Raw genomic sequence first — 12,597 nt, 5'->3', positions numbered from 1 at the left:
ATCAAGTACTCACTGGCTGTCGTGCTCCAGCATGATGGATGCCTTCATAACATCCTTTTTAACGACCGGTCCAATACGAATTCCAGCGTACTGCAACAAGAAGGGACATATCCGCGTGACTAAAAATAGCCGACGGTTCTAAACAGCCCGCGGTCTCAGCGCGAAAATGTGCGCGGAGGCATGCATGCAACATCAAAGTTTCCACGCGTCGAGTGACGCGCGCTTAAAACGCGCGGCACTCTCGCAACGGAGTTCCGTACTTGGAAAGAAAACAGAATATTAAGGTAGAGGTAGAGCATAAACCACTGTCGCGAATACATACGGCGGTCCCGGTCGTAAGTGTGAACGCGTGTTTGTTCGATAGCGAAAATAACTAGTGACGCATGCTGCACGGATTCGGCTGGCCGCTCCGACCGAGACACGCCGCGTAGAAATAAACGCGCCTACAAACAACCCATTCCGCGATCCCAACTTTGATTCGGACGATGCACCGTAAATGTCACATCTTTTTCTCAAGGAAATAAAAGACGGGAACCGTTTCATTAGCCGTTCGGTTGGTTTTGACACAGTAATCGAGATTCCGGAGAAGTCAGCAGGTCTCAAACACAATCTAACTCTTCATTACCATGTAACTTTGAACAGATTTCGGTGAAGTCCGTAAATATTCGTGCGCACCTTAAAGTTGAAATCATGTCAATTTCGAGGATATTATTTAAGATATACAATAAAAAGTATGCAAAAGTAAGAATTATAAGACATGTAGACAGTTGCAAGTCACGTGCAATCCAATCAGTGCCGAAACTATGTATTAGAATACTAGAAATTGTGCATCAAAAATTTCTTATGTCTGGGAAAAACTGTTCGAGCAATTTTTTAAACCTTACTCCTCTGTAATTATAAGTTTTCCTAAATTCATTCATTTATGTAGCTGCAGTCATTCAACAAATCATATAAAACGTTCGGCATACGAACCGTTGCCCAAACTCCGTTCATCTGGGTTATACCTTTCCCTAAATGTCCTAACATTTACGTCACCATCGTCATTATCCCGTAAATTGTAATTCGCACAAAAATCGTGGGAGTTTCCTGACAACAGCATTAAACTGTGCTTGCCCGCGCGAGACGATTCGTGTCGGATCCCGCTTTCTTCTCTTCCATCCGGCAGCAGGAATAAAAAGGCAGCTATAGAAGCCTCCAGCCATTAAATCTCAAAACACCTTCCTTAAGAGGAAAAGTTTACGCGATTTCGCCGGGCAGTATAGCCAGCGCCGTTTTACCCGTGATGAATTTTCATCGCAAATAGGATACCGGGGAAAACTCTAATGAAAGCGGAAACAAAGTTACAGAACAAGCGAGTAACTGACGCGTGTCTCTCTCTCCGACGATTCGATAACTTCCCCGGCCCGTCTCGCTGTTTTAAATTCTTCTGTATACGTTTGTGCTCATCCCTAAACGACGGTCCATTAACCGACGTGTGCGTTACGTGAAATTGCAGCTCGGTATAAGTACCGGCAGAATCGAAACGAGTTTCGTTCCAATTTTAGAATCGAATAAACGTCAACGACGGTTTTGTCCCGATGAATAGTTCGCTCGCCCGAATCGCCCGGCGAGAAATTCCAACGGGATTTCGGCGATTTTTCACCTCGTCCATTATTTGTTGTCAATTAATCCGACGGGTTGGTTTGCTTGTTTTTCGAATCTCGTGTTTGATTACCAGCGTAGGAAAAGCTGTCCAATTTTTTAGGACTGAGTAACACGATATCATAATTCCACGAGTTTGTTAATTCATTTTACATCGACAGATAAAATTCGTTCATTAATTTATTGGAAAAGAGTGTTTCATTGGAATTCGGTAAATTGTTATTTCAATAGAATAATATTTTACAATCTGTAATATAGATGAAAGTCATTTAACTGGAGTAAAAACTGATCAATAGATTTTATTGTGCCAGTGGAATTCCGCTTAAGTTTCTTGCGATTACGTTCGGTTACTCGTTTTATTGACTGTCTAGTCGCGAATGATTTGTGAAGACTGGACTGTTAGCTATGCAAATATAAATCGTGGAGAAAATGTATTATCTTGACCCATGCAGCCTTTGCCATCGCGCATTCCTTCCTCTGACCGTCTCTACTTCTTCCATTTATCTCTGCCGTACCTCGTTTTTCCGGAATTCTTTAGTGAATTTCTCATTTATTTTCCGACTGCGTATCGTGTTCCTCGAATTTTTTCGACAAACTTTCAACCGAACGATTTTAATATTTATCGAGGATTAAAATGTTACTTATCAGATTTTCGTTATCGTATTCCCCTTTGACTTGGATTTTGCATGTTCAGGAAAAATGGAACAAAATAAAATGTTGTACATCCTATCTCCCACTGAACGCGCTATTTTCCGTGGCAGACATTCTTTTTAGAATAATTAATGTGAAGATTTAAATGAGTAAAAAAAGGATTCGCTTAATTCTTTCAAAATGAAGATAGTTAATTCTTTTTTTTCTGTACGAATCGCCGGTGGTGAAATTGCTAGGAAAAAGTTGCGTGTTCGAGGTAAATTTCGTGGGGCCATTAGCAAAGCGGGTTCCATTAAAAAAGGGACACTTATCCACGTTGAAAAATGAATTAACAGCGAGCGATTTACCAGGGGTCTGAAATCTCGACGCTGAAGTCGACGGCCTAATGAACGATACTTACAAGGCGTAATTAAATTTCGCGGTGGTTAACGCTCGAAGTACGCGAACTTCGTCTTCCTCGGGATACTATTTATAACGCGATCACGACGTTCAATCGAGCGGGACCGGAGATCGTGAAACCGCCGAACGGGCCTCGATTAAAACGGCCGGTAAAAAATTTTAATTAAATTCACGCATTCTGGATCCATTTATCCCGTTCGCCTCTGCAGAATTGAAATTCGGCCGTTTCATTTTCACCTAAACGCGATTGAGGAACCGTGGACAATGGATATTAATCAGGTGCTTCGAAATGAGATTTTCAACTATCACAGTCCGTATTTTATTTTCGTAACGTAATTTCCGTGTCCATAGAAGTAGCAAAACGTAAAAGTATTGAGTCTGTGCAAATGATCTTGAAATTAAATTATTATTCAAACGTTTATTTTATGGTAATATTCTTTTCATGCATTCATTCCTGTTTTCTATCGGCAAACAGATGGATTTCTTTTTCGTAGAAGCTGGATAATTAAAATTATTATTTTTAAATCAAGCAAATTATTTTTCAATTAAGGAGCACGGTTTAAATGTACGAACAGAATTCCAACGCTTAGACCCTTTAGAAGCTCGTATAACATAACGAAAATTAATTTTTCTCTTTTATATCGAAAAGATACTCTTATGCCCAAATCTATAAAACGTTTTAAATCTGAATCCTACCGTATTGGATAGAATTTAGAAACCTCGATTTTTTCAAAAATGTTATTCTTTTTGTTCGACATTTAGTATTAACTCCTACTCGGTTGTACCATCCGTCCAGCCACATACAGCCACATACATGTATAGAGTGCTTGTCCACTGACTTTATAATTGAGTGACGTAGATTTATATCTGTCTTTTAAGTTACAATTATTCCTACCCTATTATCTACATTTGTCTTGCTTCTTGTTACCTAAGTCGCCTTAGAATTCCACTACTTTTCCTCCATCGCCTCTTTTTCTTAATCTCAACGCTTATTCGTTTATTTCCTCTCACTTTTGCTGGTTGCCCTTTCTTTCCTTCTCTATTCCTTTCCGTCCCGGCGTTTTATTTTATTTGGCATCCTCTTGCGATTTTCTTTATACGACTTTTATCTTATTTCTTCTTCTTAGTTTATTGCTTGAGACCCCCATTTGTATCTCTTCTCCTCATCCATTCTATCCCTTCTCTTTTTTCATATAATATCTCGTTCACTCTTTTTTGTAATCCTATCCTCTCGTCCTTTTCTACATCAACTACATATTCATTTAAAACATGCTCTGAGTCCTCTTTCCCATCCAAATTTCCTTCCTTCTTCCTGTTCCTAATACGTCCCTCCTCTCATTTCATTTCCCAGTCTAAAGCCACTGTCATCTAGTCTCTTTCCTTTCCACTCTCTCTCTGGTATTCTGGCACAGACCTCCGATCCTCACAATGCTATACTACTTGCTGTAGTTCGCGTCGTTTATCTTTCTCCAATTTTCTTCTCGATTCATTCTCTGCTCGTTCATCTCCATTCTCTTTCACGTCTTCCTGTTCTCCCTTGTTTTAATCCCTCTCGCGGAGATAAACTCCTTTCTTTTTATCTTCCATCGCGATCCTCCCTCCCCTTCCCTCTGTGATTTTGCTTTATTTCTTGTAAATAAAATCTCGAATCCACTTTTTAACTCCTTCAATTTTCTCTCGTACTTTCAGGCTTTTCTCCTTCACTTCAATCACAGTCTACCCCTCTCCTTCGTAAAAAATTGAGTAAATTATTTAATTTAGTGTGGATTATAATATTTAATAAAGTTATTGTTTCTCGCGTTTGAAAGCTAGTCAACCGATTAGCAGACGATTGTTCTGCACTTTGGACAATCTACATACATATGTCCGCCGACATCTATTAATTTTTTATTGATTGCCAGTTGATATGATTAATAATGCTATTCCGCGGGTAGTAAACGTGTTCTGTTGCGGGCGTTTCCAATTACGAAGATTAATTAAGCCGGACCATTAGTTTACCAAATTGTCGCGAGCGCCGTAGCCGCGGCCAATTATACCGGCTGACGTATACCGGGGCCGCTGTTCCTACAACGGGATTTGATCCCCGACGCCGTTTTATTCGCTTCATTTTCCATTTTCGCGCCCGTCGGATATCGATACCCCGCGCCGACAAGCTCGAATTCCAGTATTACTGTGAAATACAATCCGTTTCGAATCACCGAGTCACGTTCCAAACGAGTCGAAGTTCCAGCGTCGATTTTTTTTTATTAACAATTGTATGCAGTTGTAGTATACATATATAGTAATCAAAGTTAGCGTATCAGGGAATGTACAAGTGATGATCTACATATTTCTGGTAACGAAAGTGTCTCGGGTGGTTAAATTGTTTTATTAAAATGTCAGGGTAGACGTTTTCGAATTTTATCCGTCACCGTTTTATCGGCCGTCGTGCGATTTTTATGTCCCGTTCAAAATCCTCCATTCTCATCCGTCGGAGGAAAATTCGTTCCTCGTGCGCCGCCGCTCCCATCGATACGGGTTCATTAAATCCTACGATTCTTCTTTTCTCTCGCATTAGCGGAAGCGTTGAAAATAATTCACTGCGAGATCTGTACTCGCGTGCATTCTGGGAGACTAATTAGGGGCCGTCGGCGTGATCTGTCTTCTTTAATGAGGAACTCGTGCAACGCGCTCTCGGTTTTCCCCGTATCGTCGATTATTATTTGCACCGCGTCTCGTAATGGGATCGTAACGTGAATTGATTATAATTAAATCAGAATTTAACCATTTTTTTTAATGAAATTTGGTGGAATACCAAACAGTGGATTTACTAGATTTTGCACTTGAATAATTTCTACATTTTATAAAAGAGTTTCTAAAGATTAATTAAGCTATTTTTGGAAATTCGTTCAGAATTTAATGATATATTAAAAAAGAATTTAATGCAATATCAAACAGTGGATTTATTAAATTTTACTTCAATAATTTCTACATTTTATAGATGAGTTTTTACGGATTAAAATGTCTTTCAAAACTGGTTTAACACTTAACAAAGAGAGGAAAAGAGAAAACGGGATTTTCAAGCACAGTATTGTTTCTGTTATAATGCGTACAAAGCTGAGTCTGAGCTCAAAAGAACAAAGCGAATTTTCGTAACGTAGAAATAATTTTTTCTCCACGGTTGAAACACGGATGAAGACTGACGATGAATGCCTCCGTAAATAGCAGTTTTCTTTTCGATTGCCATCAGGATAAAGATCCGTTCACTACAGCGCATTCTCTTTCGTGCGAACAAAACCGTGTATTGTTCACGGCGTCACGACGGAGTGGAAATTAAATTCTCATTTAACAATGAACACCTTTCCTCGACGAGTTTCACCTACGCTTTCCCTAAACCTTCGCTTTTCATTCATAAAATCGCATAATCATTAACTCTCCGTATTTGAACGCGTTATTGAATACAGCCTAGAATAGGCACAAAATATTTCTTAACGAATAAGGATTGTTAAGGATTTTTAAATCATTATTTCGAAATAACTATCTTCTGCATTAACACAAACATCGATGTAACATAGAACGTATTTCATTTTGAATTTCTTGGATTTTCCTGGATTTCAGGAACTGAATTAGTAATTCGTTGAGTTATCTCTTCACGTGTACTTACTTCTGTACACTTGCTTTAGAGTTCCCCAAATATCTTTTAACTGCAGGGAAATTAAACACGATCTACTTTATTATTCACCCTTAAATCTGCTGTTCTATCCAGGCTGCATTCAATATTTGCTTATAATTTTATAAAAAAATTTCATATAACATTTCTTTTTGATTTTCACTTGAGGCTCCTACAATCTTGCCGGAAAAATAAGAAACATCTTTTATATTCAATATTATCGCTGACTATCGTGAAACCGGATTTCGAAGTTTTATTGAACATTTGTTTCCCACGTCTGTACATTCACTTCTGATTATCTTCGCTGCGCCAGGGGAATAAGTAGTATAAGTACGTATATACATATGTACTTTAACACTATGTGTGTTTCACTTCTGAAATCTGTTCGCTCTGACTGCACTTAAGAATGACACGCGGCAAGCTTTTATGCTTCTCTGTGGAAACCAGTGGATATTGGAATTCGATAGGACATCCACGCGAATGCGAAAGATCCATATTAACAAGCGAATACGGGGAGAGGGTAAAAAATTCCAAATACGTAAAAAATCTCGCTGGCATTGTGTCACGCGTTCACCGGAAACGTGCCTCCTCCGTACTTGGCTTTTGTACATTTATATACCTGCTCAAAGCGCGGCATTCAGGTAACGCCCTTTTCTGACTCCCGTTTGTCCACGCTTGGACGTAAAGGAAAGTTTATCTGCACTTTTAAATCGACACGTGTCTGAGGTATGACCAGACACGTTTCCAAGGGCTCGCGTTACGACGTTTATTCATGCATGAAATTCTTAGTTTTTAAATATGAAGAGTAATGTGCGCTCTATGCAGGGAGTTGTGATAAATCGTTAGCGGTTATCTAGCTCCAACGACACAAAATGTCAGAGGCAAACCGAGTTCACCGAACACAAAACAAATGTTCAATCAATGTGATAAACGGCGGAGCTCTTCTGCAAATAGTTACATTCATACATATTTTTTAATCATCTTCAACGTTCCACCGAACGAATTTTTACGATGACACCGGAAAGACAATTATAATAGCTCTTAAAATCTTTTCATGAGTTAAGGTATAATTGAAAAGGATTTTTATTGAATTACAGCAATTTAGTTATTATCATTTATTTCGATGTGTGTGTGTTTACTCTTATTCTTTTAACACATTAATCTAATTCATAGGTTTGATCGTTTTTATTGATAAATATGCAACTATCTTTTCAAAAAAATCGCAATATTGTATTAATCTTATGAAGTTAACGTGTTCTATAAATCGAATTGTTAACTTGAAAGATCCATAATTAAATAACGTTGAATTTGAATTTGGTACAATAAATAATTTATAGGAAAGAACGAATATAGTAGAAATTCATTGATCAGATTTAGAGAATTATTTAAAATGATCATTTTCATACCTAAACATTTAACTATTCTTTTAAGGAAACTAAAACAACATATCAATCTAAAAACTTTAAAGTATCCTAAAAGTCGTTTACTTGAAGGATTGATAATCAAGTTGGATTTATAGTAGAAATTCATTTCTACTCTTCTTATTTCTAGTGAAAGATTATAGGAGCCTCAAGTGAAAATCAAGAAGAAATGTTATATGAAGTCTTTTCATAAAATTATAAGCAAATATTGAGTGTAGCCTGAATAGATGTGGAACAGCAGATTTAAGGGTGAATAATATGAAAATGTAGATCGTGTTTAATTTCCCTGTAGTCACTGAGTTTGGCACAAGGAAATGCTTGACAGTCAAAAACGAGCGTACAAGAAGTTCATTGATAAAAGTCGCAGGCTCGTGGAAGGAAGGCGAAAGGTTCATTGCTGGAACGACGCAACGGGGGCGTCCGTCTGGTGGGGGATAGACGGCAGCTGTTTGCTCGGCACACGGTCGGTGGAGGGTCGCGTTCCATGTGTACCCGTCAGCAATGCCACATCGTCGTAGCGGCTCTCTGACCATGGCCAAGCCTAGCCAGTGTTTACCCGCAAGAACTCGTGGTTAAAAACGGTCGTCGAACAAAATGTAACTGCTCGTCGTGAGGATACGTCGTATAAGTGAAACAGCGTCCAGTGTCGGTGCCGTGTGTGCGAGGGAAGCTACGGTTAAGGGGCGAAAAGGTGCCGGCGATAGAAAACAAACATGAAGAGGTTTGATAAAAGGAATTCCCAGTTATAACAACAGTCGGTCGCGTGGGCGGCAGACGTTGTCGAAGGACTTGTAAGGAGTCGTCAACCGTGTTGACTGTGGGACGTGTTAATCGTGTGAGAAAAAGTGCGAGGGAAAGTCGCGCAGGTTAAGTTTCGAACAGGGGACGCTTTTGGTCCAATCCGCAGGCTCGGCCGGTAACGCGCGATCGATTCGTTTTACTTGGCGCAATAAACACGAGTTTTACGCTGGTTATTTTCAGTTCAATCCATAACCGCGCGATTCTTGTTTTTCGAATCTCGAAGAACCTTAAAGATAATTGTAGATAAATTTATTACTAAGAAAAAAAGATTTATAAATGAATAATAACGATTTATTTACTAATTAATTCACCGGTGATTACATTAGTTGCACTAATCCAATTAGTGTAAACCAACTGATTAGAATTTAACTTTGATTTATGTAAGGGAATTATCGTTCTGTCGAGGAATCCACAAATCTCGATCTCGCGTGGGGAACGTTTAAAATACAGGTAATGCATAATGTTGTCTCTTCGGTTTAGAGACAGCCACTTTTGCCTTGACTTTTTTTTACTTCGGATTTTAATATTTCCTATAGATTACTAAATATTCATGTCGCTTTTTGTACGCTCAGATTCAAACTTAATTTTATTTTGTATTATTTATCATGACCAAAAAGAATTATTTATAAATCCTATCGGTATTTTATATTCACGACGAAGAGAATAACTCTTTTATTTAGAACTTAATCCTCAACGAGGAACGCGTGCGGAATCTTTTAGATAAAAGCGCTCGATTCTCCGAAGTCACTATGTATTCACGAGTATATCACAGAACACGGTTAGTCGTGTTACGGCAAAAATGGCTGTTCTCGCGCCGTAAAAGAACAATTCTTTCTCATTCTTGGAAAAACACGATGAACGCTGTCTCGCACTCGAATATGGTAGAGTCGGTCTCGATGGTATTCGAGCGGCAGAGAACGGGACGGACGCACGTGCGTCCTTGCGAGGTGAACCTCCACGCATGGAAGGTTGCATAACCATAAGTAGAACGCTCATGGACATTTTCCAGCCAGTTCCACAAGCAGTTTCTTTCACTAGAAATGAGTAGAGAGTTAATATAAAAGGGTAACGTTTGAAGAAAAACTATCGATTACGATAATTGTTCAAACGTGTTAACACTAGATTGCCGAGTGTTCGGTATATACTCTATATTTTGCCTGAAATGAGTCAATTTGACTTAAACATTAAAACTGAAATTCTTTAAAAAAATATAATTTTATTTTAAAGAAACTTTATTCAAAACCATTTTTACGAAGATTTTTTATTACATTTAGCACAGACGCTCTTACTTGTATTTTCTTTGCATGATACTTGAACTTGACAATTCAACCGTTTTTCAATACTCTGTATATGTTTCCCATAATATCCCATCAGCAGCTTTTTATGTTGAAATTTCTTCATTATCAAATCTATCTACAGTGTCTAATTCACTTTCGGTTTCAATATATGGAATATATGCGTAAAACGACCGACTTTACAAATATTTAATGAGCCGATTTGACTCACATCGGTCAAAATAGGTATGGCACGTATGGATTTTTAGAACTAAAGAGTAGGGAGAGAAAAGAATTAGTATTTGTATACATTTCATAATTTTATTAAAAATCAACATAATTTAAAAAAAATTGTTCAAGTTTTATTATATATACAGCAATAAAATCGTAAATGATTCAAATTGACTCATCCCGGCAATCTAGTGTTAAATAAGAGTCATTCATCAATTACGAACGATCAGTACACTTCTCTAATGACCCTTTCATCTTCCAACGAAACGTTACGTCATTGTTTAAACAAGTGAAATAAATTCATATTCTTAGGACCATAAATTCTGCTTTCTCGACAGATCTAGGAAACTGATAATTCGTTCTGGCTCCTTTTCCATCATGCGACTTCAGCTTCCATGATTGATCACTGGCTCTTCCAATTTACCACAAAACTAGCTTCACTCGATATTCGGTCAATGATGTTTTCAAAGGAGTCGTTACTTTTGGGTAGATTTTTGCAAGATTTTCGTTCGAATTCATCGAACGCGCTCGTTGAGCAAGTTCTCGAACGGAAGAGGGCGTCCGGCAGTGTCAAAGAACACAGGGGAAGGAAGTAGATTGCAGTTTATCGCAGACGGAGTCCCGATAAGCTGGCCCGCGCTCCTAAAAGATGCATTGTTACCGTTTCTCTATGTCAAGGGTGCTATACACTCCAGATTCTATGAATTTCATGATCTCTCTTCATATCATACTTATCTATGAAATATTACATCTATACGTGTTTCCTTAATCGTTTGTAAAATTCCTGTCATTAAAAAACATAATTTATTCTGTAGATCTACAATTAAATTGCAAAGGGAATAAATGAAAAAATAGAGGAGTGTTGTTTCGTTCAGAACAAACGTCGACGCGTCAGCGATGCAGAAATCCTGAAGAAAGCCAATTCCAGACTAAAAGATCCGTTTCGATTACGATTAAAAATCGAACCTAGCTAGACTTTATTATCCTTCTCGAGGATGCTATAGACGAGAAAATACGTATCGCTGAGAGCTCGGATGCTGAGCGGGCAAACAGCAATTAACGTGTTGCTCCTCCTTGGTTATTTACTCCCCCATCCGCGACATCGTTATATCCATTCGATAAACAATTCACTTCCTCTGAGAAGCTGCCATTGTCTGATTCCCTGGCATTGTTAACGTATCGTTGCTCTGACGAGCACCGACCCTGGAATTAATGAGTCAGTGAGAAAAACATCCTACGAGGTAAACCGTATTTTTCAACTAATTTTTCATATAAATTCTCAGTATATAATATGACTCCTCTGTCTGTTATAAAAAATATGTTCTAACATGCAACCAGGAAACCTAGTAAACCTGTTCATTTTTAATTCTAAATTCTGCTGATAATAATCACTATAATTTATAAGACTGCTTTTAATTAAAATTTTATACGATTTCGCGTATTTGTACAATTAGTATAATTACCGCAATATTTCTGAGCCGTTCCCGTTCGCAGTTAATGATTTTGTATATGGAAAATCCGAAACAATCATTTTCATAGTTTCCTGCGTCCCACCTATTTTTCCATATCCATTTTTCAATTAACGCGTCACGCCCACGGATTTATATTCGTTGCCAGCGAAACGCGCGGCAATTTTCTCGAATGCAATCTCTGCACTTTCCTTGTCGCGGTCTTAACAGCCGCCGTGCACGGGCAAGTTCCTTGGACGTTAACCCGAACGTAGGTGAGGGGAACTGCAAAAGTTTGAATTTCATTTACTCCCCTCGAAAGTAATATTCCTGGACGCAGTCCACGCGGAGGAATCCGCTCTATCGCTCCTTTCTATCGTTCCGAAACGATCTATTCTGTAGCGCCGCACGCCAACGCGTTCCTCTTATCCATAATTAAATAATTTCGAATCGTGGAAACGTAGCCGTGTAATCAAAGTTTCCGGCTTGTGCGCTTTCAACAATTTTTCGATCTGAACGCGTCTAAGAGGCGCTTTGATACCTCGTATCTAAACGAGATCTTCTGCGAGGAATCGTGAGACAGTAATTGTGAAAGAGAAAGGAGGAACGGAAGTATTGTTAGTGGCTATTAGTACAATGGGCGTTCAGATGCGATGGGACCAAGTTAGTAGCACGTATCCTCATCTCCTCATTGTTCTACCCCTCACCCGTTCGTATCGCAAGGAATTTCGGTTAAGAAATCGATGTACAACTTGGGATAATGAATGTCGACCCGTTTTTGGTTGTGTTCATTTCTCGTAAAAGACAAGACTTGAAATTAGTAATAAATCCATGCCTTGCTTTTTCAATGCTCGATCCGGCGTGGATGTAGCTTCATTTTACGTTTTAAAATCAAAGCGTTTTTAACCTTCGTATTAAAAATTATTCATGTAATTTTATTTCGCAATTGAATGTAAATAAAAGTTCAAAAATTTACTTAAACTTAGTTTTTTTATCCGTACACAAAGGTTTTGGAAGAAGACGATTTCCACTTCTTTTTAATTTAAATACGTGTATGGATGTACTTCATTTAAGGATGTATT

The 12,597-nt window shown here is 38.4% G+C and overlaps 1 protein-coding gene across 13 annotated transcripts in view; it reads left to right on the top strand.

Annotated features, from left to right (window-relative positions):
* The window catches only part of wake (ankyrin repeat and fibronectin type III domain containing protein wide awake), a 115,542-nt gene that overhangs the window by 84,073 nt on the left and 18,872 nt on the right, over window positions 1-12,597 (top strand). The window contains exon 1 of one of the 13 annotated variants that reach the window (XM_026817543.1): window positions 7,941-9,012. The exons of the other annotated variants lie outside the window; for them this stretch is intronic. The gene's annotated coding sequence lies outside the window, so the exon portion shown is untranslated. Of the gene's footprint in view, window positions 1-7,940; window positions 9,013-12,597 lie in introns of those variants that run through there. 13 annotated transcript variants of the gene reach the window in all.

The sequence above is a fragment of the Ceratina calcarata genome, unplaced genomic scaffold (assembly GCF_001652005.2).
Source record: "Ceratina calcarata isolate Rehan_Ccalc_2016 unplaced genomic scaffold, ASM165200v1 scaffold586.2, whole genome shotgun sequence".
In the NCBI taxonomy this organism is placed as follows: Eukaryota; Metazoa; Arthropoda; class Insecta; order Hymenoptera; family Apidae; genus Ceratina; species Ceratina calcarata.
Note: the sequence above shows the minus strand (reverse complement) of the source record. Positions and strands in the feature narration are given on the sequence as shown.